The 24,825-nt window shown below is 47.5% G+C and overlaps 1 protein-coding gene across 3 annotated transcripts in view; it reads left to right on the forward strand.

Moving 5' to 3' along the window:
* ZHX3 (zinc fingers and homeoboxes 3) overlaps nt 1-24,825 on the forward strand; it is a 161,264-nt gene that overhangs the window by 34,092 nt on the left and 102,347 nt on the right. The window contains exon 1 of one of the 3 annotated variants that reach the window (XM_075528743.1): nt 2,518-2,764. The exons of 1 other annotated variant lie outside the window; for it this stretch is intronic. The gene's annotated coding sequence lies outside the window, so the exon portion shown is untranslated. Of the gene's footprint in view, nt 1-2,517; nt 2,765-9,122; nt 9,603-24,825 lie in introns of those variants that run through there. One more of the 3 variants, XM_075528744.1, reaches the window with a different exon arrangement.

A 24,825-nucleotide genomic window follows, 5' to 3' on the forward strand; every position in this document is an offset into this window, starting at 1 on the left:
GTTTGTTAACACCACTTCCTTACCCCCTCTACCCCCCCACCTCAAGTCCCCCCAGAACTGTCGGTCCCGTTGTTTTTCCTCCAGATAGTTCATCCAGCCTGTCCTATTCAGACAGACCTGTGGAGACACTAACATGCACGAAAACAAGACAGAGGAAAACAAAGCAACAGTATACAACCAGACAACAAAACAACAAAAACAAACCACTGACAAAGAACAGAACAAAACAGTTCACAAGAGAAAAGCTTGTAGTTAGTTCAGGGATCGTTTGCTGGCCCTTAGGAGCGTTTTCCAGTCCAGTCTGTTGGGGCACCACGCCCTGGCCCCAAAGTCCACTTTCAGCATTCCCTGGGGACCATGCCACTCCATTCCCTTGCTGTTCCGCTGCACTCCCCCAGTGATTTGCCTCGGTGTGGTGGGATCAGGTCATGCAATTCCCACACTGTGTCTCCGGTGCTGTCCCCTGTATCGACCTTAGTCACTGATTGGCATCATTTCTCATAGTGGGGCCAGCCATGTTGTTCTCTCTGTGGACTGGCTGCTCTACTCAGGAACATCATCATCACGGCCTGGTGGGCCAGGCTGTGCTCCACTCTCTTCTCTTGCCCCTTCATCTTCTCCCGTGTGCTCTGATCAGATATGTTCATCTCCCGGAGCTGCCGAGTCAATGTCGTCCTTTGGAACAAATTCTTTTCGGGGGAAGGGCAGGAATCCACTTAATTTATGGTGCTGGGGCCAGCCTCCCAGACCTCTCCACTGGTTCCCTACTCCACGCCGGGATATTGCATTCACACCTTGCGACACTGGGTTGAAGTCTGGTCCCACTTTCCCTGTGGAGATATAAACAATACCCTCCCCTTGGGTGGATTAATGCCCCATGACCCCACTACCCTTTTCTTCCTTGTATTCATCCTTTTGTTTTCCTTTCCCCACCTCCTCCACCATTGTCTACCATGTACATCCCTGGTTTTGGTCTGGTCTCTTCCATACTACACAGTCTTCACCCCTGTCTTTGTCTCTTTTAAGATGTAATGTTCCCTTTAAATTATATCTGAGATTAGGGTGCCTCAAACATGTGACAAGGACTCAGAAAAGGGTTGCACCCAGCCCAAGTGGCTACAGCTCAGAGAATAGATTTTGTGTAGAAGGGACATGATTATTAGACCTGAGGACAATTATGAGACACAGGGAGATTGACAGATGCTGGAAAGTTTTTCAAGTAGTAGAGGTTTTACTGTTAAGAAAGTGGTGATCCAAATGGGTGCATAAGCAAATGTGGTGAAGAAAGCTAATGGAGCCCGGCTTTCAAAAGATATAGCATCTGGGGTCTTAAAGGCTTGAAGGTAAACAAGTGGGCATCTAGCTGAGAAGCAACAAAGCCCACATGGAAGAAGCACACCAGCCTGTGTGAACACGAGGTGTCGAAGAGATCAGGTACCAGGCATCAAAGAACAAAAAATCAAATCATTGTGAATGAGAGGGAGTACAGATTGGGGACCCAAGACCCATCTGTAGGCAACTGGACATCACCTTACAGAAGGGTCACAGGGAGGAGACCCAGCCAGTAGGGTACAGTGTAGCAACGATGAAACATACAACTTTATTCTAGTTCCTAAATGCTTCCCCCTCCCCCCACTATCATAATCTTAATTCTACCTTACAAATCTGGCCAGACCAGAAGATGTACACTGGTATAACTAGGAACTGGAAACACAGGGAATCCAGGATGGATGATCCCTTCAGGACCAGTGCTGAGAGTGGTGATACCTGGAGGGTAAAGGGAAGGTGGGTTGTAAAGGGGGAACTGATTACAAGGATCTTCATATAACCTCCTTCCTGGGGTGTGGACAACAGAAAAGTGGGTGAAGGGAGACATCGGACAGTGTAAGACATGACAAAATAATAATAACATAAATTATCAAGGGCTCATGAGGGAGGGGAGAGCGGGGAAGGAGGGAAAAAATGAGGATCTGATACCAAGGGCTCAAGTAGAAAGCAAATGTTTTAAGAATGATGATAGCAACAAATGTATAAATATGCTTGACAAAAATGGATGGATTGTGATGAGTTGTGCTGAGCCCCCAATAAAATGATTAAATTAAAAAAAAAGTGATCAGAAGTTTGTGTGTGTGGGTGGGGAGGCGGGGAGCTTTTTAAGGTAGAAAGAGATTTAAACTGCAGTCAGGCATGGGGTGGGATAGAGAGAGAGCAAGTCCCTTGTACTACGGGATGCTGGCAGAGGCCAGGTAGCCCGGTGTGGCCTTTGTTAGGTTGTCGTCTGGAAAGACTAGGCTATGGAGTATAGAAACCAGGAACCCCTAGAACTGCAGCCTGCGCCCGCCCGAAGTTCCCACCTAGCCTCCGCCCCCTTTAGCCTGCCCAAGATGAAAAGCAGGGTTGGCGCCCGGGCGCATGCGCTCTCTGAAAAATCCACGACGTCAGGGGGCTCGTGCCCGTGCCCGCTGGAAAGCCCCGCCCCTCGAGCACCCGAGGCGACCTGGGTGGGGGCCCGGGGCCACGCCCCCAGTCCAGCCGAGCTGGAGGCCGGGCGGAGCCGAGCGCTTCCGAGTGCTGCCGAGTCCAGCCGAGCGGCCCAGAGTCAGTTGGTGCAGCCGCGTCCCTGCCGCTCAGCAGCCCGCGGCTCCGGCGTAGCCGCCAGGGCCACCTCCACGGGGCCTGCGCTGCCCGCCCGCCCGCCGGCAGGGAGGAAGGGAGGCCTGGAGCACGGCTCAGCCACGGACGCCGCCACCGTCACCGCTGCCAGGTGAGCGCCCTCCGCGGCCCGCCGGCCCCGCGGCTGTCAGTCCCCCCGCCTGGGTGTCTCCGCCTGTCAGCCCGCTCCGGCTGCTCCAGCTCCTTCGCTGCCGCCCATGCCCAGCCCTGCCCACCGTCCCGGTCCGTCCACCCCTCCCGCCCGCCCGCTGCTGCCCCTCGTCTTTCTGTCAGCCGCCAGCACCCCCTCTTGGAAGGCTCCGCCCCTTCCCCCCGAAGCCCCGCCTTCCACCCATCTGTCACCCCCCCCTCCATCCCCTTGCATGGGGCTGGTGGGGGGGGGGGGGCTGGGGCTTGCGAGGTGGTCTCCTGTAAGTCCATGTGGTCCCCACGGCCCGCACAGCTGTGAAAGGGGCGGCCCAGGGAGAGTGAGGGTGTCCTCAGATGCCGCCTCGCCGAGTGGGGGTCAGTAGGAGTGTGCACCCCCTCGGATGGGACCAGATGCTGAACAGGAGCGGCCCTGAGCGCCCTGCCCTGGCGCCTCCCACTGGGACCAGCTGCCCAAGCTCCTGTGTGCTGGGCATCGGCTCGCCCTGGCTGGGGGCGGGGCCACGTCCTAGCCCTGCATCCCCTGTGACGCCCCCCTCACCCCCTCACTGCCCAGTGCAAGAGCCATCAGTGTGGGCCCACTGTTCCAGGGTCCCAAGAACCGGGTGTAAGTTTGGAGCTTGTTAAGCCTTCCCAAGTTGGGGTGTTCATTCAAAGGCTGTTGGGAAGGGCCTGGGGTGGTGGGAGGCCGTGGGGCTTGGAAAGTGTTTGAGAGTTTGAATAATTTCGAGTTGACATGGTTTGCATTTCTGAGCCGTGATTGCCCTGGGCTCGTGCTCTGTGAGAAACTAGTATGTGACTGGAGGTCAGCATACTCCCCGCAGTTTCTGTCGCTTTCAGGGAGCACGGGGCATAGATTTATCCACATGGCATGTCTGTGTTGAAGCACATGCTATATGCATCTTTATATAAACCAAAACCAAAATCAAACTCACTGCCGTCGAGTCGATTCTGACTCATATTGACTCCTTAGGACAAAGTAATAATTGCCCCACCTTGGGTTTCCCAAGCTGCGAATCTGTCCATACAGGAACAAAAAGAGCACCCTCGTTCTCCCTCAGTGCAGCCAGTGGGATCGAACTGCTCACCTTTGACGCTAGCAGCCCACTGCATATTTATGTGGATATCCTAAGTGTTGATTCACGTAGCCTTCTAGCATCCACACTTTAGAAGGGATTCCAGTCGTTTCCATGTCTACATGTCCTTATTTGTAGTGCTGTCGTATAACCACATTTCAAAACGAAGAGAAAATGCATCCCAAAGCAATTAGTGTTTTGCCGGATAATTCGCAACCACGGGGAAGTAGCCAAAAGCGCACTTCATTAGCTGGAACAATTTGCTCGGGCTTAATTTGTTTCTAAGACACATACAGTGGAAAAATCCAGAGCAGCCACGAAGTATCAGAATCTTGGGAAATGAAGAGAAGGGGCCCTGCCATTGTGGCCTTGTGGGGCAGTGGTTATAGCGCTTGACTGTGAAAGGAAAGGTTTGTGGTTGGAGCCCACCAGCCACTCCTGTGGGGAAAAAGTGTAGGCGGAAAGATAGTTGTGGTTGGGTCAAGAGCACGGCCTTGTAAGCCCCGCTGGACAGGTCTACTCTGTCCTACAGGGTCACTTGGAGTGGGGAATGGATTCACAGCGTGGGTTTTAGGTTTTGCTGCCCTGGAGAGATCGTATCAAAGTTGCTGCAAAGAGCTACTGTGTCACCATAAAACATTAACCAAGTTGCTTCTGTGACCTTGATACATTGGGCAACACTTGATTTGTGCAGCGGTTCATGACAGGCCAACAGTGCATGGGAAAAGTAGTTTTGGGAGAAAAAGTTCCCCATATTGATTTTTATGGCATCCGCCCCCTTCATATTTAAGTAGGATTTCAGATGAGGGTACTCTCGTGGGGCAATCGATTTTTTTTAAAAAAGATAACATTAGACATTTAAAATATTGTTAATTTCTATTTAATATAGAAAAATTGAAGAAAAAAAAAAGCCTATAGGGGGAGGGTCGTGGGTAATCCCACAGACCATAGTAACCCAATTCGGTGCTTGTCTTTTTAGGGTTGTTTTTTTTTTTCCCTCTATATTTTATTTTCTTGGAAAAATTCTTTGATACATAAGACTATTTTGTTGTGTGTTTTTAAACCTATAAATAGTGGGAAACATGTCTTGAGTTTAGGAATAGAAACCTGTATTCCCTTTAACAGGTAAATCAGGTCATGTCGAAGTCCTTTGCTTAGAACCTGCCAGTACCACCACCCCTTAAAAGCTGGTCCTTGCATTAGCCTATCAGACTAGCTCTTTGCCCTCACATCTGTTCTTTCAAGACTTTCTGTGTTTCTTTTGCTATTCCTTAAAACAATAAGGATCCCTAGTGATATATACTGAGTTTGGGGTTGGGCTGTTAAGCACAAGGTCAGCAGTTTGAAACCACCTGCTGCTCTTCAGGAGAAAAATGAGGCTTTCTGCTCCCATAAAGATTCACAGCCTCAGAAACCCAAAGGGGGCAGTTCTACTTGTCCTACTGGGTTGCAATGAACTGGAATAAATTTGATGCCAGTGGGTATGTTTTTAGTCCCTAAAAAACACATATAATAATTACAACAATATAACAACTTTAAGCATACTTCAGTCCCAAGGCCTTCGCATTTCCTGTTGTCACTGCCTAGAACCCTTATTCCCTAGATATTGTCATGATTGGCTTCCTTACTTCCGTGAGATCTCTGCTCAAAGCTGTGTCTTTGATAGCAGGTGGTGCTGTAACAAATACCCCAAGTGGTAGCTTGAACCAGCAGAACTTTATTTCTCTCAGTTAGGTGGATGGAAGTCTGCATTCAGGGTACGGACTCTAGCAAAAGCTTGTCTCCGATGGTTTGGGAGGCCGGCCCTGTCTCTTTAGCTTCGGTTTCCTGGTTTCTTGGAGATCCGGATGTCTTGGAATCTACTTTACCCTATCTCCATTCTGTTAGCTTGTTTATACTCAAAATATACTCTATAATAATATGTCTTATTAACAAAAACTACACATTCCCACCTGGGATTCTAACCAGAGGCATAAAGGTTAGGATTTACAACACATTTTGGGGGTACATAGCATGCCTATAGCATGCCACTCATTGACACCCTCAAATCCATGTTCTTGTAAAAGCGCATTCACCCCATCACATCATCACAAAAGCCTCAAATCAATTTCAAGACCCAAATTCCATCTAAGTCAAATATGGGTGAGACTTTAGGTGTATTCCGTCCTGGACCCAAATTTCTCTTATCTAGAATAGTAGTTACCTGCTTCCATAGTACAATGGTAGAACCTGAGTAGGGTGGACATTTCCGTTACAAATAGTAACTGGAGGGGAAGAAAGGCTAACGGGCACTGTGTGTCCAGAACCCAGCAGAGCCAATTGTATTAGCTTGCAGGGCTTGAAAAATAATCCTTTGCTCTCCGAGACCATCTGGGCAATGGCCCTGCCCTCCAGACTCTGGGTGTTGGCCACTCTCTCTGTATTCTGGGTGGAGGCCCCTCAGCCCTGGGTGTCAGCTCCACTAGAATGGTAATTCTCCCTAGACTTTGGGTGGTCCCATTCTCCTCTTGCATCTGAGAGCAGCCCCACCCCCCTCAGCTCTGGCAGGTCTGGTTTTTCTGCCCCTTGGGCATGGCATCTCTGCCCCCTCCGCTTTGGGCCATGGTCCCACCCCTTGGAAAACCTTAATGCAGCCCCACCCTCAGGAACCACGTTGGCAAAATGCTGTTTGTTTCTTTGAAACCTGGGATGCGTGTGGCCCCGCCCTTTGAAGCCAAGGTGGTCCTGCTTCCCACGATTCCTCCTATAGTTCCGTTGATTTCTACGCTGCTCCAGCGACAGCCCTTTTCTCCTCTGGGAGAACAGACGTAGCTCCTTTGGCCTGTTTCCTGCCTGGAGAATTCCGAGAGGCAGACAGCGTTCTTTCTGTTCTCTTGCCTTCTGTATCTGTCCCTTCAGTTTAAGTGGGTGGGTTTTCTGTGGAAATTGGTTAGATCCACAAGTCACAGATTCATCTTTTTCATGAATGATTGTACAGCTGTGATCTTTGTGAGCATCCTAGGGGACAGGGTCCTTAGATTTTGCAAATCTTTACATGTTTCCATTTTACACCATGCATTTTTAAGCTCACCTCTTCTCACACTTTATTATAGACAAGGAGAAACCACACAGCCCCGTGAAGATCCTGCTTGGACATCTCGGCCACCCAAAATCCAACCTCATCACTTACAAGGTCTACTCACACCAAAACATTTGAATAACTTTCAGACAAGTTCTTTATAACTGCATCAGAAAGCATCACCTGTCCTCTATGGTCCAATCACATGCTCACCAGAGGCGTAATTAAGCTCCACATAGCAAGTACATTGTGTTGCTGGCACCATTCGTACTCTCTACGAGGATACCTGCTCTGTAGCACTGCTCACTGAGCCCTTTGCAGAATGGCCCTTGTCCATAATTCTACCAGCAGACTCTTCTTGGCTTTTACCGATAGGTACTTACAACTCTTTCCCTGTCTACCCCCAGCCTCTTGCACACTGTAGGTGTTTGTGAGAGCAGTATTCTGCTCTTCTGGGACCATATTCTGTCCTCATTGGCTAGTGCGGCTATCACAGAAATGCCTTAACAAACAGATCTTTGTTTTCTCAACGGTTAGGAGGCCAGAAGTTCAAGTTCAGCCTGCCTGCTTTAGCAGAAGGCTGGCTGGCCTGTGTTCCTTTTCTCTCTCTGTCGCCTGTGGAGGAAGGTAGGCTCTGGTCTCTTCAGCTTCTGATTCCTTGGAGACTTTCATATGTCTTGGCATCTGTTTCACCCCATTTCTACTCTGTTCGATCTTTTGTATACCTCAAAAGAGATTTGACGCTAGATATTGGTGGTGTTGGCACTATCAAGCCTGTTCCAACTCGCAGTGACCATGTATACAGCAGCATGAAACACTGCCCAGGCCTGTGGCATCCTCGCGATCATCGCAGTTTGAGATATGTGATGTGTGAATATTGCCTTATTAGCAAAGAAACTCACTGCCTTCGAGTTGACTCATAGCAGCCCTATAGGTCCAGGGTGCACCTGCCGCTGAGTTCCTGGGACCGTGACTGTTAACGGGAGCAGACAGCTTCATCCTTCTGTTGAATGGCTGGTGGGTTTGAACTGCCAACCTCACAGTTCGCCGCCTAATGCTTAACCCCCTGTGCCATCAGGGCTCCTTTGTCACATAGTGGGCACTTGATATTTGTTGAATGAGTGAGTGAATGCGTACTATCCATTGATGTGATACCCTTGGCGTTCCCCTCGACATTTAGACAGCTATATCTTGAGGTGGAATACGAATTTCTCGAAAGTCAGAATTTTCTACTCCTTTCCATATACAAGACGACTTTTACAGAGTCAGGTTTCCGATCATAAAAAGAATTCCAGTACTGATTTGACTTGAACAATTGAGGGGAAAAAACGTTTTTGGCAAGTGTTCCTGGCTTTCCTCCTTATGCATTGTCCCTTGTGTTGCATTAGCTATTTTTTAAAAGTACAGAGTGATGGTTATATTTACAGCCGTGGTTTCAATTTTGTAGATCTTAGTGATCGTATAAATTTCAGGAGCACAGTGGGTTCTTTTGTGTGTCAACAAACACCCACATCACAGCGTTCACATGCTCCCATCTGGAGAGTTGTTGTTGCATTTTCTTATTTTCCTGGCAATTCTCCCCTTTCCAACCTTTGCTTATCAGAGTTTGGATGACTTAGCAGGTATCCTATGTTTTGTTTTTAACATTTTAAAACAGGCCCTCAACCTTTTGGGTTATTTACGTCTCATATGGCCCTTGAACTATCTGAAAGTACCAGCTTCCTCTCTCAGGAGGAAATGGCAGCTGAAAACCATGTAACCGTGTTTTCATTCACGAAGATGGTAAACATTGAATCTTAGGGCAGAATTGTTACAGAGAGGATAGAGTGTGAACATAGCCTGTTAAAGACTTGAATTTCAGGTATGCTATTTTTCTTCTTTTTTTTTTTTCCCCACGAGCCTCGGAGAAAGCACTTGCTTTTTGATCTGAAAAGATCACTGAACACAACCCAACTGAGGATCTTCAAAATGTTTCTTTTTCCTTTTGGTCCAAGTAGTCAAGAATTTAGAAGACTATGAAACCAAACCAAACCAAAAAAAAAAAAAAAAATTAATGGCCTACGAGGAATGTGTCAGGAATGTATTTTTATTTCACAGGCCTTTATTGAGCCTGCTCTCGGGGCAGTTCTGTGTGGTTTTGTGCGGCCACATTACCAGGCTCAGTTTTAGATTACCGACCTGATTTCTTTCTTCTTCCCTTTTCTCGGTTGGCTACCTCTCTTCTCTCGTCATCTTGTCTCCCTAAATGATCTCATCCACCCGGCACTTCCATAGCCTCCGGATGCAAATGACTCCCTCCGCTGCGCCTCCGGCCCAGGCTGTTCTCCAGTGCCAGGCTTGGATTTTCAGCTGCCGTCCTCCTGTGTGCTCTCCTTGCTGTCTTATAGGCCTCTGACTTCACAGCTCCGCACTGATCTCTTGTTCTCTCTCTCTCTCTCAAACCTCCAAGTTTGGATTCCTAATTCCTTACTCCCTGCCTCCCACTCCCCTGTCCCACCAGCCTTCCCTATCTCGGCATAAACACTCTCTGTCCACTCATTGTCCGGACCAGTGACTTCTTGATGGTGCCTGTTTCGTCACTGCAGCACCAGGAACTGCTTCGTGTGGCCCTGCTAGCCACCATTTTCTCACTATTTCCAAATGGCGGGGTGAGTTATGCAATGGGGTTTCTGTGGCCCACCAAGGGGATTAGATGGCTTGCTAATAATACAGTCAAGGTACAGTAGTACATCAGTAGAGATGGCGCCATGCATGGCAAATTAGAGGGGCAGTGAAACAGAGGAAGACCTTCAGCTGGCTGGATCGACACAGTGGTTGCAACAGCAATTAAGAGCATGCTGTATTTGCTTCTGTTTCTAAGGGAGGCTTTGACGGCTTCTAAGGCCACCACTAGTAAAGCTAGTAGGAAGTATGATACCTGCCGGGAGTTCTGGAATTCATTCCAACGAATCATTAAACCCACAGGAGGAGAGGAACCCAGTGGGTAAAAGTGAGGGCGTTGTGCGGACTTCACAGCTTCGTGCTGGTGTCTGCTTCTGTAGCAGGCTGTCGGACAATGGCCTTTGAATGTATGGGATCTGCCCTGGTTCTCGATGCTGCAGGTTCAAGAGCATCAGAAATGACAGAGAAGTGGGAGGGTGGGCACTGGGTCGACCTCTGCCTTTTCGGGATTGGAGTCATGCTGATTCCCATCCAAGGAGCTGTGGTCATTTAGTCCTGCCCCACAGCAGCCTTTCCTGAGCTCGCTAGAATGCCACGTACCTCATTTATTTGTGTGTTTGTACAAACAAACAAGACCCCCGAGGGCAGGAATGCCTTGTTCTTAGGGCACTGCCCTAGCACCAAGGAGCTGTGTGTGATGGCACAATGGCTAATCACTTGGCTGTTACCCCAAAAGGTCAGTGGTTCAATCCCAGCTCGGTGGGAGAAAGATGTGGGAGTCGGCTTCCATGAAGATTACAGCCTTGGAAACCCCATGGGACAGTCACTATATGTCAGAGTCAACCTGACAGCAATGCAGATAGGATGGGCTCCAGGGCCCATCACTCTGTCTAGAGTCTGGTGCTACAAGACCTCAGTCTATTTTGAATAATTGTAGCAACTAACTTTTTTGGAGACCATGTGTGTGCCAGGTAACCTGCTAAGTGCATTTAAGCATTATCTTTCCATCTTTGCAAGAATGCAATGATGTCACAATCATATTAACATTTTCATTTGTTAGTTGGGATAATTGCACTTAGGTAATTTTTTAGTTACACAGTTAAGAAAGTAGTAGTGCTGAATTTTAAAACTAAGTGATCTTTCTGAGTTTACAATTTTCCCTCTTATTCATTAACATGCTAAGTATGAGCGTATGAATGCCTAAGTATAAAATCTGTTTCGATGTTAATATTTGGTAGGCCCTCATGTCTCTATTTCTAACACCTGGGGATCTAAGAACACTGCTTTGGTTAGAACGTTGTGCTCATCTGAGAAATTTCTGGAAGTGACCGCTGTGCCAAAGCACATAGGTTTGTTTGCATTGGGCTCTGGATGGAACCCGGGGCTGGATGGTCCTGGGCTTGGGCTTCGCCCCTTTCTAGCTGTGGGAAGGAGTCTTGGTGGGGCTGTGGGTTAGGTGCTGCTGGGTTGGTAACTACAAAGTAAACAATTTATACCTGCCACCTGCTTCCCGAGAAAAAGACGAAGCTGTCCGCTCCCATAAAGACTGACCATTTGGGAAACACTATTTAGAGTCCCCTGAGTCAGACATGGCAGTGGGTAGGTTTCTGACTGCAGGTCCCTGGGCAAGCGATTTAACATATCTAAGTCTGCTTATTCAGCTGTCAAGAGAGAAGAACAGTAGTTCCTACCTCAGAGTCACTGTGAGGCTTGGACTTCTACATAAATACCAATCAATGCTAGCCTTTGTTTTTTCTTTGTTTGTTTGTTTGAAACCGGGATTGTCTATTATCATGAAGTGAAAGGCAAATTAATGTCTAGTGAAAGACAGATAATGACTATGTGCATTCTGTCATGGACCCTGGCTTTGCAGTTAGGAAAATCAAGGAAGTGACTATTTGACTTGGGATTTATGCTTACTTTATTGATGTGATAACTTATTTTTTTACTTCTTAAAAATCATTTTATTGGGGGCTCATACAACTCATCATAATCCATACATACATCAATTGCATAAAGTACATGTGTACATTCGTTACCCTCATCATTCTCAAAACATTTTTTTCCATGTAAACCCCTGGCATCAGCTCCTCATTTTCCCCTTCCCTCCCCACTCCCCTCTCTCTCATGAACCCTTGATGATTTATAAATTATTATTTTGTCATATCTTACACTGTCCAACGTCTCCCTTCACCCCCTTTTCTGTTGTCCGTCTCCCAGGGAGGAGGTTAAATGTAGATCCTTGTAGGTAGAATTGGGATCATGATAGTGGGGGGAGGGGAGGAGGAAGCATTTAGGAACTAGAGGAAAGTTGTAGGTTTCATCGTTGCTACACTGCACCCTGACTAGCTCATCTCCCCTCGACTCTTCTGTAAGGAGATGTCCAGTTGCCTACAGATGGGCTTTGGGTCACCAATCTGTACTCCCCCTCATTCACAATGATATGATTTTTTGTTCTTTGATGCCTGATACCTCATCCCTTTGACACCTCATGATCACACAGGCTGGTGTGCTTTTTCCATGTGGGCTTTGTTGCTTCCAAGCTAGATGGCCGCTTGTTTACCTTCAAGCCTTTAAGACCCCAGATGTTATTTAAACCTGTTAAAAGCCTATAAGATAACTTTCTCTTTTTAGAAAGCTCCTTCCCATCTTTAGAAGGATGCTGGTATAGAAGATTCCTGAGAAAGGCTCGTCATGCTATTTTTTGTTCATCCTTTGACCTTAAGGTACTCACTACCAGTTCTGCTTACTTCAGTCAACTTGACATGGGAACATTAGTCCCAGCACATGCTCAGTGGTCTTGGCAGCTCTTATAATGGAAGAGCGAGGCATAGTTACATTTTCGGATGGGATGGCTTTTAAGCAAGTACCAGTCTAGTGACTTCTATCGTCTTCATGAAACAGAGGTGAAGTTGCCTGCAAAGTTTAAGTGGGAAGAGGTCAGAGGTGAAACAGGTGACTTGACATATATTGAAGTAGGAGAGAGAATAGAGTAGGGACATTGTCCATACTCGCTAGCATTATGCAGGGCCCAGTTGAAGTTGGAGATTATGGATTGATTGGGTTACCAGTAATCTTCAACAGCCTTGTTTTGGGAGCAAAGAAGGCATGTAGTGAGATTGAGCCACTATTGGTGTTTGCCAAGGTGTGAGGCAGAAAGAGAATGGAGCAGGGTAATTGGGGGTATTGATAGACAAGGCGTCTAGGATAGATCAAGAGCAGGAGAGGATCAGAGGTTTTGATGGAATTAAGAAACAGGTGTATTCAGAGTGATGAAGTAATTGGAGCATGTGCTCAGAGAGGGACTTGTGAATGGAAGGTTTCAGAGCTAGAACAATTTAATGACTAGGTATGACAGCTCCCCGAGTTTCACTACGGACAGGAATGGCTGAAATGGGGTGAAGGTTAGTAAGTCAAGAAGGTGAAGTAATGGAGAGGCCATAGGGTTTTGGTTTATCCTTGTAATTAGAGACTCCATCGGAAAGCTGGCAGGAGATTTAGGGTAGGGGGAAGGAAGTCTTCAGCGACAGAGCTGGGACTGGATTGAAGCAAAGCTACCAGGACAAGGAGAAGTTGTTCTGGCCACCCTGCAGGGGCCTCCAAGGATTTGCCAGGAGGAGGTGGAAGAGCAATGGCCGGGTAGGTTTATTGGTTACAAGGTCTCTCTGGAGGGAGTCCTCCTTGGTCTGGGTTAATTTATTCTTCTGAAGGAATTCCAATTCAAGTGACCAGAGACTGCGGCATGCAATAATGTTTCTAAACTTGCCTGCTGATGGAAATCTGTTGAGAGTATATGTTGAAAACACAGTTGAGGGTACCAGCCTTGGCCCACTGGCTTAAAAATCTCTAGGAGAGGGCACTGAGAACTTATGTTTTTTAGCTCCACTCTCTACTACTTCTTTGTAATTAAGCACATTTGGAAAATGTGCTGCAGTGATTAAGAACAGGGGGCTGGAGGCAGACTGCCTGGGACTGAAGCAAGGAGAAATTGGAGGGGTGAGACTTTGCCCACAAATCTTGAAAGCATGGCTTCCAAGTCCATGATCGCAGCAGCCGAGAATTAAGGGCACACTCTGTGAGAGGCAAGCTCAAGGTAACAGCCAGAAGGGACAGCTGGTAATGACAGAAGCAGAAAAGCTACACAAAACAATTCAAAGTATAGAAGTTTGGGAACATTTATTGTAGAGGGAATGAATGTCCTGTGTACCAGCAGTGATCTCTACAAAGAGTCATTGGTCATCGTTAGTACCCCATTCAGCAGGAGTATGTGACTAGGTCAGATTATATTTTGGTTTGTTCAGACAGGCTAAGAGGGAAGCAATACAACCTAGAAAGCTTTCCATCCCAGTGAGCATGCTTTAGTCCTTCAGTTATCCCTAAAACTAACTCATGCGACACAATCCTGTCTCCGAAGGTGAAAAAGATTCACTTAGTGATGAGCCAAAGTGACAGCCTCACGGGGCTGCCTGCAAGGTGAAATGTTTATTGTCAGGAAGCCAGCAGTCTGCCGGCCTCACCTCCCCATTTCTCCAAGGCCCTTCTGCTCCTTTCGATGATGAAGAGTCCTGGGAAAGAACAGCTTCTGGGGAAGGAAGCTGGGGCCAGCCACTCATGGTCGACTCCTGTCTTCTCTTACCAAAAGGAGATTTTTGAGTTTGAGCTGCAGTATTTAGAATACCGAAAACTCTGCTTCCCATTCAGTTTGTCATCCGTGAACACTGACATTTGGGGAAAGAGCGTTGTCAGCCAGAGTGGTTGCTGTGGACGTTGAGCCTAAAGTTTGGTTTGCCTTAGCTAGCACGCGTTCCATTTCTGACTTCCTCTTAGTACCGTTGGGACCCATACCTGGCTTTCCAGCTGGCAAACTGGGTGCCAGACACGAGCGTGCCATCTTCCCCTCTGCTGGCTTCGCTTCTTGGTGGGCCGCAGGGAGCATCCGGGATATGCACATCCCGGGAGCTAGAAAATGTATCAGTGGAGGCTTAGCTACGCCAACTAATCCAGCATGCTTCAGCTTGTGTGCTGAGATTTCCAACAAGTGATTCCATTGTAGGAAAAATAAATAGGTGAGACTATTTTTCCCTTTTAGAAAAAAATAATGTCCCCCCTCTAACCTCACCAAGAATTACAAACGGAAACCAACGAGTATTTTAAGGATTAGTAACATGTACTTTAATGGCAGTGGGTTTAGTCTTCTAGATACTTGTGATATAATCAGGAACTTATGACTATAGTGGATTCAGTAATGCCATTAATCAAATACATACCATATTATGGTGCAGTAAGACAAAAATTAGTGAGTAATTGTGATCAAATGTAAAGTGTTCGTCGACAGTGGACGGTATCTGTGATGTTCACAAGTTTAGATAGCCTTAAACAGTAATGGCCCCTCTTTAGTCCTGACTTACGACCATCCCACTCACTTGCATAACCCTGAAGAATATGTCCTTGGATTGTCCGTCTGTAGCAACCTGGATCAATCCTGCAATCCTTCTGAAATTCAATGGACTCATAAAACGTTGCTGGTTGTCTGCCATGTCAGACTTGCAGCATTATCGAGACGTCCTCAACTATCAGAGTGGATCTGCTTCGGTCTGTATGGTGGCCCTTGTCCAGCCGTCACGTGGTGGTCAGTTAGTGCTGATAGCCACATGCCCTAGACCAGGGCCGGCAAACTGCGGCTTGCGAGCCATAGGTGGCTTTTTCAGTGGTACATGTGGCTCTGAAGTAAAATTGAGGAAAAATTTAAGGCTATTATTCAGATAATGGTGATTTCATTCATTTATCAAAATATACTTAAAACTTTCAAATAATTCTTAAATTTTTGTGAGGAACAGGATTGGCTCTCTGACACAAAAGCTTGCCCACCCCTACCCTAGACTGCGTTTATTTTGCAGCACCGCTTGTCTCAGTCTCCTGGCGCTTCCTCATCACGGTTCCGTGCCTTCCACATCTTTGCACCGTTCTCACTTAATAACGGCTCACTTGCTGCTCAGATGGGCCAGGGTGCAACGTGGCCAATAGCCCTTCAGTTTATGGGACTCCTGCTATCCCTACTACTGTATAGGTGCTAGGGATACCAAGGTAGAGAGCCAGATGCTTCCCCCACAGGTGTCTGTCTGAGGAGGCAGTGGGTCATTCTAGTAAGGGCTTTGATAGAGGCATGGCGTATCTGGAAAAGGGGCTTAGCCGGGCCCAGAATGTGTTCCATGGGGAACTTGAGTCTTTTTTTTCCCCCTTCAAGTAGGTAATAAGTTCATATGGTTTGAAATTCCAGAGGGTCCCAAATTGCGTAAGGCAAAGCTTCCTTCCTCACTTCTCTCACAACTATGCAATTTTCGTCCTTGAAGGTGACCTTACGAGTTTCTTGAGTTTCTGGACGCAGAAACATCCTAGAGCAGGACTTCTCAAAGGATCTCTCCTGAAGGGTAGGCGTTAGAAACTCCAGTCCATTGCAGGACCTCTATGTGGTCCTGTTGGAGATGCCCGTGTTCCCACACAGGTTAGACAGCACCAGAATGGACCTGCGCCCAATGCAGTGAGCAGCGTTTATGCACCACATGCTTGCATGTCACGGCATTTTCACACTGTGTTGCAAGTTTCTGTACTTCTCACAGTCCGAAGCTGGTCAACTCTTCAGAGACCCAGGTTTGTAGCCCACACTTCAAGTAGCAGTGTTTTAGACCAAGCAAATATTTGGTATTTGTATATCATTCCCTTTGACATAAATGGTCCACTCTTTTTTACATGCTGGTCCCACTTTGCACTTTTAGCTTAAGATGAGGCACTTCTAAACAATTTTATGAAGCATTTTATTATGACATTTTACAGGCATAACCCAAATAACAAGAATAGTATCGTGAACACCCATTTCTCCATAATCCAGCAATTATTGACAAATTGCCAGTCTTGTTTTAGCTGTCTTCTTGCTTTATTTTTCTGTTGGAATATTTAAATAAATCCTGGACATCATGTATTTTTAAAATTATTAAAAAATTTGGGGGGCATCATGTCTTTTACCTTTATTTTTAGCATGATCTCTAGGAATGTTTTAAAGAGAATGGATTTTGTTGTTGTTGGGGTCAGGTTTTGTCTGTCCAGTTCACTGGCATTGATGACGTCCTTTGAATTGTGTAACCATTCTCACCCCCTTTTCAGTGTTGTTTCTCCTCGAGTACCATAAATTCCCTGCCCCCTAAGAATCCTAGCTAATCTTTTGGATTGCTATCGTCAGTTTGAGCTCATATAAGGTAGTTATTAAGAGAGCATGATGCACCAGGCATGCATTCTTTACTAGTTAAATGAAACCGTTGCTTGGCTTTAAGAAGACGTCAATGATATTTTTGGTTTGTGCTTTAATTATGTCAGGGTTTCATTCCATTTCCATGATTCCAGGAACCTGTATTCTATGAGAAGATGAGATTTGGTTCTGTATGATCCCCTTTTTGATGAGGATTTTCTATAGGGTCTTCGATCAGAACGTCTGGGAATGGTCGCTGGGCACCTCCAGTTCTTCTGGTCTCGTGGCAAAGAAGTCAGTTGTTATGGAGTCGGTTTGCCACACATTCCATAACTTCTGCCTGTGTCCGATTCTCCTCCTTTCTCTGTTGTCCCAGGATGAGAGAGAGCAATTATTGTGCCTTGGGTGCCTGCTTGCAAACTTCTTGAGACCTCAGGGGCTACACAACAAACTAGGAGGTGGAAAGGAAGCACTAAACAAATTATTATATTAGGTCAATTAACTAGGACATCCCATGTCAACCATGACCCTCAGCCTCTAAAATAAGAGACAAAACTCCCAGGAGGTGTTTGTGCATAAGCAGCTACAGCAGCCGCTCTTCTTCATTGTGATAAATACAGCTGTCAGATAATGTTTGCCAGTTCCACTTTATACAGGTGCACAACAATAATGGGCTATACGTTGTAGGGTGTGTGTGTGTGCGTGCATAACCATTGCTGCACATAAGAATTTCTTTAAAGTTGCCTTTAAATGATCACTTTGAAAGCAGTAAAAAGTTTGCATCGGTAGGGGAAGGGTTAGAGGGAAAGAGACTGGTTGGGCTACAGTTCTAATTCCAGGTAACTCGCGGGGCCAGGCAAGGAGAGGCCGTGGCAGTGATGGCGAGCCAGCGGTTGGCTCCTGAGGTAGACTCCACCTGGAAAGGGCACTTGTGGGAATGAGGGAGTTAGCAGACCAAGGTGACACACTGCTTTCTGCCTTAGAGACAGGGTGGCCGTCTCGCTCAGAGCTGAAGAGCATGGGTTCCGGAACCAGACTGATGAGGTTCAATCCCAGCTCTGCCCCTTACCAAGAGGGTAGCCTTCAAGTTACCGATTCTTCTCCTTCCTCGGCTTCCTTGTCAACGAAGTGGGATGATGACCATACCCACTTGACCAAGATGTTGCGTTGACAAAATGAGACAACCTGTTTGCAGTGGCATTCAATAGTTGGCCTTCAAAAATGCTCGCTCTTGGTACCCTTGTAGACAGTGCAGTAAGAAAGGTGGTGAGTGTGGTTTGGACCAGGTCGAGTTCGAGTTGTCCATGGACCCCAGCGGAGAGAGCAGGCAGATGTCACTAGGGTCTGGAGAGTTCCTAAGAGAGTCTGGATTGGAGATAATAAATTTGGGAGTCATCAGTGTGTAGGCGTCAATTCAAGCTATGCTTTCAGATTATGTCAAGCAGGGACGGAAGGATATGTCAAGAAAAAGATGGATGAGGATGCAGCACTGGAAGACACCAATATTTAAGGAGGGGAAGATGAGCCTACAAAGAAAGCCACGGCGTAGTAGACTGAGGGAGGAACATCAGGAGTGCGTGAATGTTGGAAGACGTCCGTTGCCTTGAGCTCCTATGCACGATCACTGGAGGTGACTAGTTCTGTGTCCTGGTGAAGGATGCACAAGCCAGATTACAGTGGGTGGATCGGGAGAGATGAAGTAGAGATGGTATTTGATGCTGGTGCTGCTTAAAGGAGCTCCGCTGTAAAGGATGACGGTAAAGCATGTGAGGTCCCCGAAAAAGGGATAATTTTTAGGATTAAAGGGGTTCCAACGTGTTCAATGCCTACCGGGAAGGGTCTAGAGGAAAGGAAGAAGGCAGGATGTCAAGGGGTTAGAGAAAAATAACTTAGTGCGCGAGAAGCTCCTGCAAGGATGGAGGGAGATACACAGGGATGGTCCGTAGCAGAGCCAGAGAATGGATCCTTCCGCCTCTCTTGATGGTGCGGGACAAGGAAAGGCCACTTGAAGACACAGATCAAAGCAGGATGCTGCAGTTATTACCTAGAGTGCGCTTCTATTTTCTCTGCCAAGTAAGCGTTTGGTACCCACCCAGCCAAGAGAAGCTGGTGCAGAGTGTCTTTGAAGACAGAGGTAGAGGTGTGAAATTCTTGTTTCACGGCTTGGAAGTGGGAACTGATTGTTGCTTCCCAGTGTCAGTTGAGTGAAAGTTATACTCGAAAGTCTGACGTATAAAGTCCTCCACCATTTGCCTGTAGCCGACTGCCAGGCTACCCGTCTTCCCCCCAGCACCCTGTGCTTCGGCCAGGAATCTCTGCCACGTAGTGCTGGGGTGCCCTTTGCCAGGCTTGAAGCTGTAGTGACTCTCACTGCTGTGGGAGTCAGAAGCAGTTCTAGTCCTGGTTCCTACTTTTACTAACGATGGGACCTGGGACAATCACCTTAAGTTCTCTAACTCTGATTCTTCAATGATAATTAATAAAAATAGATGATGAGATACTGATAGTGGTGATGGTGGCTGCGTCACATAAGAAAACCGATTTTAAAGTACTTTGAAAAGGATGAGTAGTGTATATATATATATATGGAGGTGATGTCTTGAGACCAGCTGTTTGCATAAACTTTCTTGTTTACCTCTGGCTTCTCCCTGCTCTCCAGACTCCCCCGAATCAGCCTGTGTGATGTGGAGGTTGCTATGATGTTTGATGACTCGGTGCCAGTTTGTTTTATTGTTTTGTTATGTAGAGGAATGCTAATAGTCATAACAGACAAACACTCCTGAAGCCTCAGCTGCTTGAAACAGTAATCCTCTTTGTGCTGATTTAAAATCCAAGCAGCCATGCCCGGGAGGGCACCCAGGCTGACAGATGTTCCACCATCTTCAGAGACTGGTTTCCAAGACGGCCCTGGGCATCCCAGACCAGTCATTAGATGGAGAAGAGGTGGAAAGCAGACGATTGTTGGGGAGGCTTGCATGAACCAGGCTGACACTCATGCTCACATTCCGTCGCATAGCCTTGGACTATGGTCCTTCTAACTGAACCAAGGCTGGTAAAAGTCATTCTTTGTAACTTGGAAGAAGCACTGACTTGGTGCCTGGTGTCACTTCGCCACACCATCCCTTCACTAAGGCTTACTCCGTCACCCTCACCTCTGAAGCTTTCTCTGCCCCACCCCGACATTAGCCCCTTCTCCCTGCACACCAGATTGTACGTTTCCATGCTAGTCATGTGTGTTAAATGAATGTTTTATTTCCCTGATTGGAGTGTAATGTGGCTAAGGGTGGGTTATTCATACCTTGTTTAACTTGTCCCATCAGACTTAGCTAGGAAATCATGGTCCTCGATGCATTTTTGAGTTGTCAAGTATCAATATATAAGGAACAATTGAGTCACACTAATAACAGTCTCTGGGAGATGTTGGCATCATACGGCGCTCAGACTTTGGAAATGCTTGGGCTGCCCAGGAGAAGTGATTATCAACCTAGACTGGGGTTTGGCTTCCCTGGGAACTGGGCATGTGTTCTTGGAACCCTCTGAGGAGAACCTTTCTGAATTCTAAAGTGGGAGCGTGCTCTCTAGAATTCCTTGGGTATTTACCTTAAGATAGAAGTTACCTTTCGGGGAGGCTTTAGCTATAGGTATACAGGAATATTTCAGTAAAAAACAGATAGCTCTTGAAATAGAGAGGCCCTATTTATTTGTAAATCATCCGTGAGACCCTAGTATATGCTTGGTGATGTGCCCTGAGCTAGAGACACAAAAGGGTTGTTTTGTGTTTGTCTTCTGTTTTGTTGTATCGCTTTGGACAAACCCACCTCTGAGTTTCAGCTCCCTGTCTGTCAGAGTAGGCGTGGTCCAGGGTTGCAGTGAGGGCCCCCTGGGAGCCTGTGGGCAAACACCTGGCTCACCCACCTCAGCAGGTGTCCTCTGTCTGTTCATCTGCTGTCTTCATTTCACTACAGAGCAGGCTCCCTGCTTTTAAGGCTTTATGGTCTTGAATCAGAGAGGCACTCTCATGGGCTCACTCGGTGCTGGGAGTGCCCAGAAGAGAGAGGCGGCTTTCCAGGAATGGGAGTTGGTGAGCAAGGCCACAAGAGAAATGGGTGAGGAGGCCTTTACTGTGTAGGGGCGGACTCGGGGTACTGTGGGGTTTTATGTGCTTGCAAAGAATGGCAGTGTGGACTGTAAGAGGGGTGAAGGCGCTGAGAAGGGGAGGGGAGTTCTGAGTTTGGGAAGGGCAGAGGGGGGCTAGGACTGGTTCCTGGTAGAGGCAAGTGCTACAAAGGTGGGGGAGAGAACGGAGGTACTTACCCTTCTGAAGTGAACTGTCAGAAGCAGATGTGGCTTAGCTTTTTAAAGGTAAGAAAACAGATGAGGTGCTTGTGTGACAAAGACTACCCAACAAGTGGCGGAGGACTGAGCTAGGGGCCTGGGTGGTTTCCATAGCCAGCCTCTGGCAGCGACAGGGCATAGTCCGCGTGGAATGCCAGGAGATGTACACTGGGAAGGGCCTGGGGTGAGGGGAACCTCTGAGCGCAGGGTGGAGGGTGGGAGGACCTCTGCACTGGCTGCCCCTTCCTTTACCCTTGAGCCACCCTTTCTTGTTGGAGAAGGGAGGATGAGAGGAGTCTTCCAGGCAGAGGGAGCAGCCTGAGCAGAGAGCCCAAGGCAGGAACATGCCTGGTGGGTCCACGGGAAGGAGGCGCGATTGGTGTGTGGTGTGCAGGAGGAAGAGGTGCATGAGAAGAAGCTGGCAGGGGAAGCAGGGCCGAGATGGCACACGCGTGCGCACACACACTTTCACAAGCTACGGCAAGGGGTTAAACGTGTGGAAGGGGAAGCCACTGAACATTCTGAAGGGGATCAGCTTTTGCATTAAGTGAAATGAGCACCCAGTCACAGGGAGGGTGGGAGGACAGAGTGCACACGGGGGAGGCAAAAGGAGGAAATCTAGTGATGATGAGAGTCTGGAGCCCAAGAGCAGAGGTTCAGGCTGGGAAATAAAGTTCCGTCTTGTATTCCCTCCACTCTCCCTGTTCTCGGCAGAGCCTCGCCCAGAGTCTCTATGTCCTCACCTCCTGGCCCCCGACACTGCCACTTCCCTGAAAGGACTCTGGCAAAGGGTACCCACAACTCTGTGTCGTTAGCTGAGCTTGGGACTGTAGCCCTCTCCTGACTTGGCTTGTTCATGCTGTGCTTCATTCCCTGGCCCTCGTCCTTAGCCCCATGGTGGTCCCCAGCAGCCAGGGGTTACCCAGGAATGGAGCGAGGTAAGCACAGCTTAATGGGGCGGGCTTACTAATCTGTAGTGAAGAGTTTCACACATTGAGTTTTCACTGTTCACTGTCAATTAGAGAGTGAACACCTGGCAGCCCGTGCTAACCTAGCTGGATAGGTCCTTCCTCCCTAGCAAGGACTCTACGTTTGGGGAAGCACTGATGCTGTAGGAAAGTGCTGTGTGCGCCCTACGTAGAAAGTGTGGACTCGTTCACTATCGATTAGTAAATAGCCCAAGCAGGCCCATGCTTACCTTACTACTAGGTAATCCAAGACTGTTCCAGCCCTGAAACGCCAGCCTGCTCCGGTTCTAACCTTGGTCCCGCTGGTTCTCCTCCATGCCCTCTGCATAGGATGCACTCCCCCTCCTCCATCAGGCACTTGCCTTTCCAGCTCCATCTGGTGTGCCCCTTCCCTCCTGTCTGAGGCTGGGTGAGGTTGCACCCCTCCTCCTTTCCTGTTTCTTCTGGAACGTCAGAGCACACAGCACCCTGCTTGCCTGGTCGCCTTCTCCGGCTCCTCGTGCCGGCCCGATAGGGTTACGAGAAAGGCTATGATCTAGGACAAAGATGACCCTCTTCAGCCCAGGTGAAAAACATACTTCACAACGAAGGCATCTACACCTGATTGTATGTCCTTTTACTTGCCACTAACTTCTCACGGGGCCGGAGGGCTGTGGATTCTGTTATAATATCTCCTGTGTCTAGGAGGAAGTGATTGAACTCAAAAGAATCTGTCATTGTCCCCCATCTTCTGACAGGGAAAAAAATGACTTTGTCTGAACGGCTTCAAAGATCTGGATTTCTTGCCTAGTAATTTGCTTCACTACTCCCTCGCTCCCGCCCCAGGCCTGTTACATGTGTCTCATATTTTGTGATTTCACAATTTTGAGTTTGACATTACAATTGCCTCCATGGTGACGCTCACTAATGTTCCCCTCTGCTGCATTGTGATAGCCATCCAAGGGAGCAAATAGACTGAATGTAAGATGACCGTCGACCGCTCTGTCCCTCCGTCTGGCTGACTGGAGGACTGGGCAGAAGGAAGAAGAAGAACCAAGCAGAGCTGGTGCCATATACACTTAGCTATACAGGTCACATGCTGGCGTTTCAGTGAGATCTGGGCAGTTAATGTCACTAAAAACCCCTTTCCTACTTTTTAAAGATTTGTCTTTTTGTCCTTTTCTCAGTTCTAAACCTGCTTTACCTCTTTTTGGCAGGTGGAACTCAGGAAATAAAACATTGAACTGCTTTCTTCCCAGTGGCTTAGAATTTTGGGATCTTGCTTGAGTTTTCCAACACACAGTTTAAGAGCAGCAGGAAGGATGGCTTTGATTAAACTATTAGCCCAATTACTTGGAATGGTGCTATAGGTTATGCGTGTATCTTTTTGATTCAGAGTAGAGCTGATTACTTTTTTAAAAGGAAAAAATAGGGATTATTTTTAATTATAAGCACTTCTCAAATAAGACTGCCTAAATATGTGTAGTCAGATCACCCCAGAAGAACCAAGAAGAGCTAGTGCCGTATACACTTAGCTACACAGGTCACACAGCTGGCGTGTGGGCTTACTTGTACTTATTTACTGATACGTATGGGCTTACTGGTACTTACTTACTAGTCTGTATGGAAGAGTTTCATGTGGTTTTCACAGTTCACTCCTAGACACTCCAGTCCCTGTCAAGGATTGCAAATTTTAAGCGGTTTTGATTCTGTAGGAAGGTGCTGCTGGGGTGGGAGAGAGATACCCGCCACCTCTAGAAGCAGAATCTTTGATGTCGTGAAAAATGTTAATTCATTCCCTACAGATTAATAAGTAAAAACAAATCAGTCTGTTTACCTTGCTGATTGGATACTCTGACATTGTTTGTCATGGTGGACTGCATTTGACCTTCCATGTCTGCTCTCCAGAGTTTATGTTAACGGGATGGCGCATGCTGGCAAATATGCCCGCACCCTCTTGGTTCCCACTTAGGTTTATGGCTGGTATTCAAACAAGGCTCTGGGATGATAGGCTCCCAGGAGTCGTCATAGGGTTTTGCAGTATGGCCCCTGTGAGCTAATACTCCCCTTCTTGTGTGGGGCACGTCTCTGGGAGCCCAAGAGCATTCTTCTTAAAGAAGGTACAGTCTACACATATGTCCTGGGAACCTTGACCCATTGCAACCACGCATGGACCTCCCTCCTCGTATACAGTATAGACAGCCCTCCAACTACTCCCTCCTCATATACAGTATAGACAGCCCTCCAACTACTCCCTCCTCATATACAGTATAGACAGCCCTCCAACTACTCCCTTCTCATATACAGTATAGACAGCCCTCCAACTACTCCCTTCTCATATACAGTATAAACAGCCCTCCAACTACTCCCTCATATACAGTATAGACAGCCCTCCAACTATTTGGAACCGATTGTCATCTTGTGTTTCATCTCCCCATCATCCTCTTCAGATGGTGAATCCTTAGTGTCTTCAGCAGTTCACGTGTAATCGTCTTCCTACATATTGGGATTTTAATAGACCAACCCAAAGTTTTCTTGGTGTTTCCTGGTGGCTCAGTCCCTAATCCCTTCTTGAAATTACTTGGTGAAATCCACCCTTGTGGAATCTGCGACCACTCTGGCCCCTACCCTCTGTTATTCTCTAGTGCTATCAAGTTGGTTCCAACTCACAGTGACCCCAGGCACAAT

The sequence above is a fragment of the Tenrec ecaudatus genome, chromosome 12, assembly GCF_050624435.1.
Source record: "Tenrec ecaudatus isolate mTenEca1 chromosome 12, mTenEca1.hap1, whole genome shotgun sequence".
Classification (NCBI taxonomy): domain Eukaryota; kingdom Metazoa; phylum Chordata; class Mammalia; order Afrosoricida; family Tenrecidae; genus Tenrec; species Tenrec ecaudatus.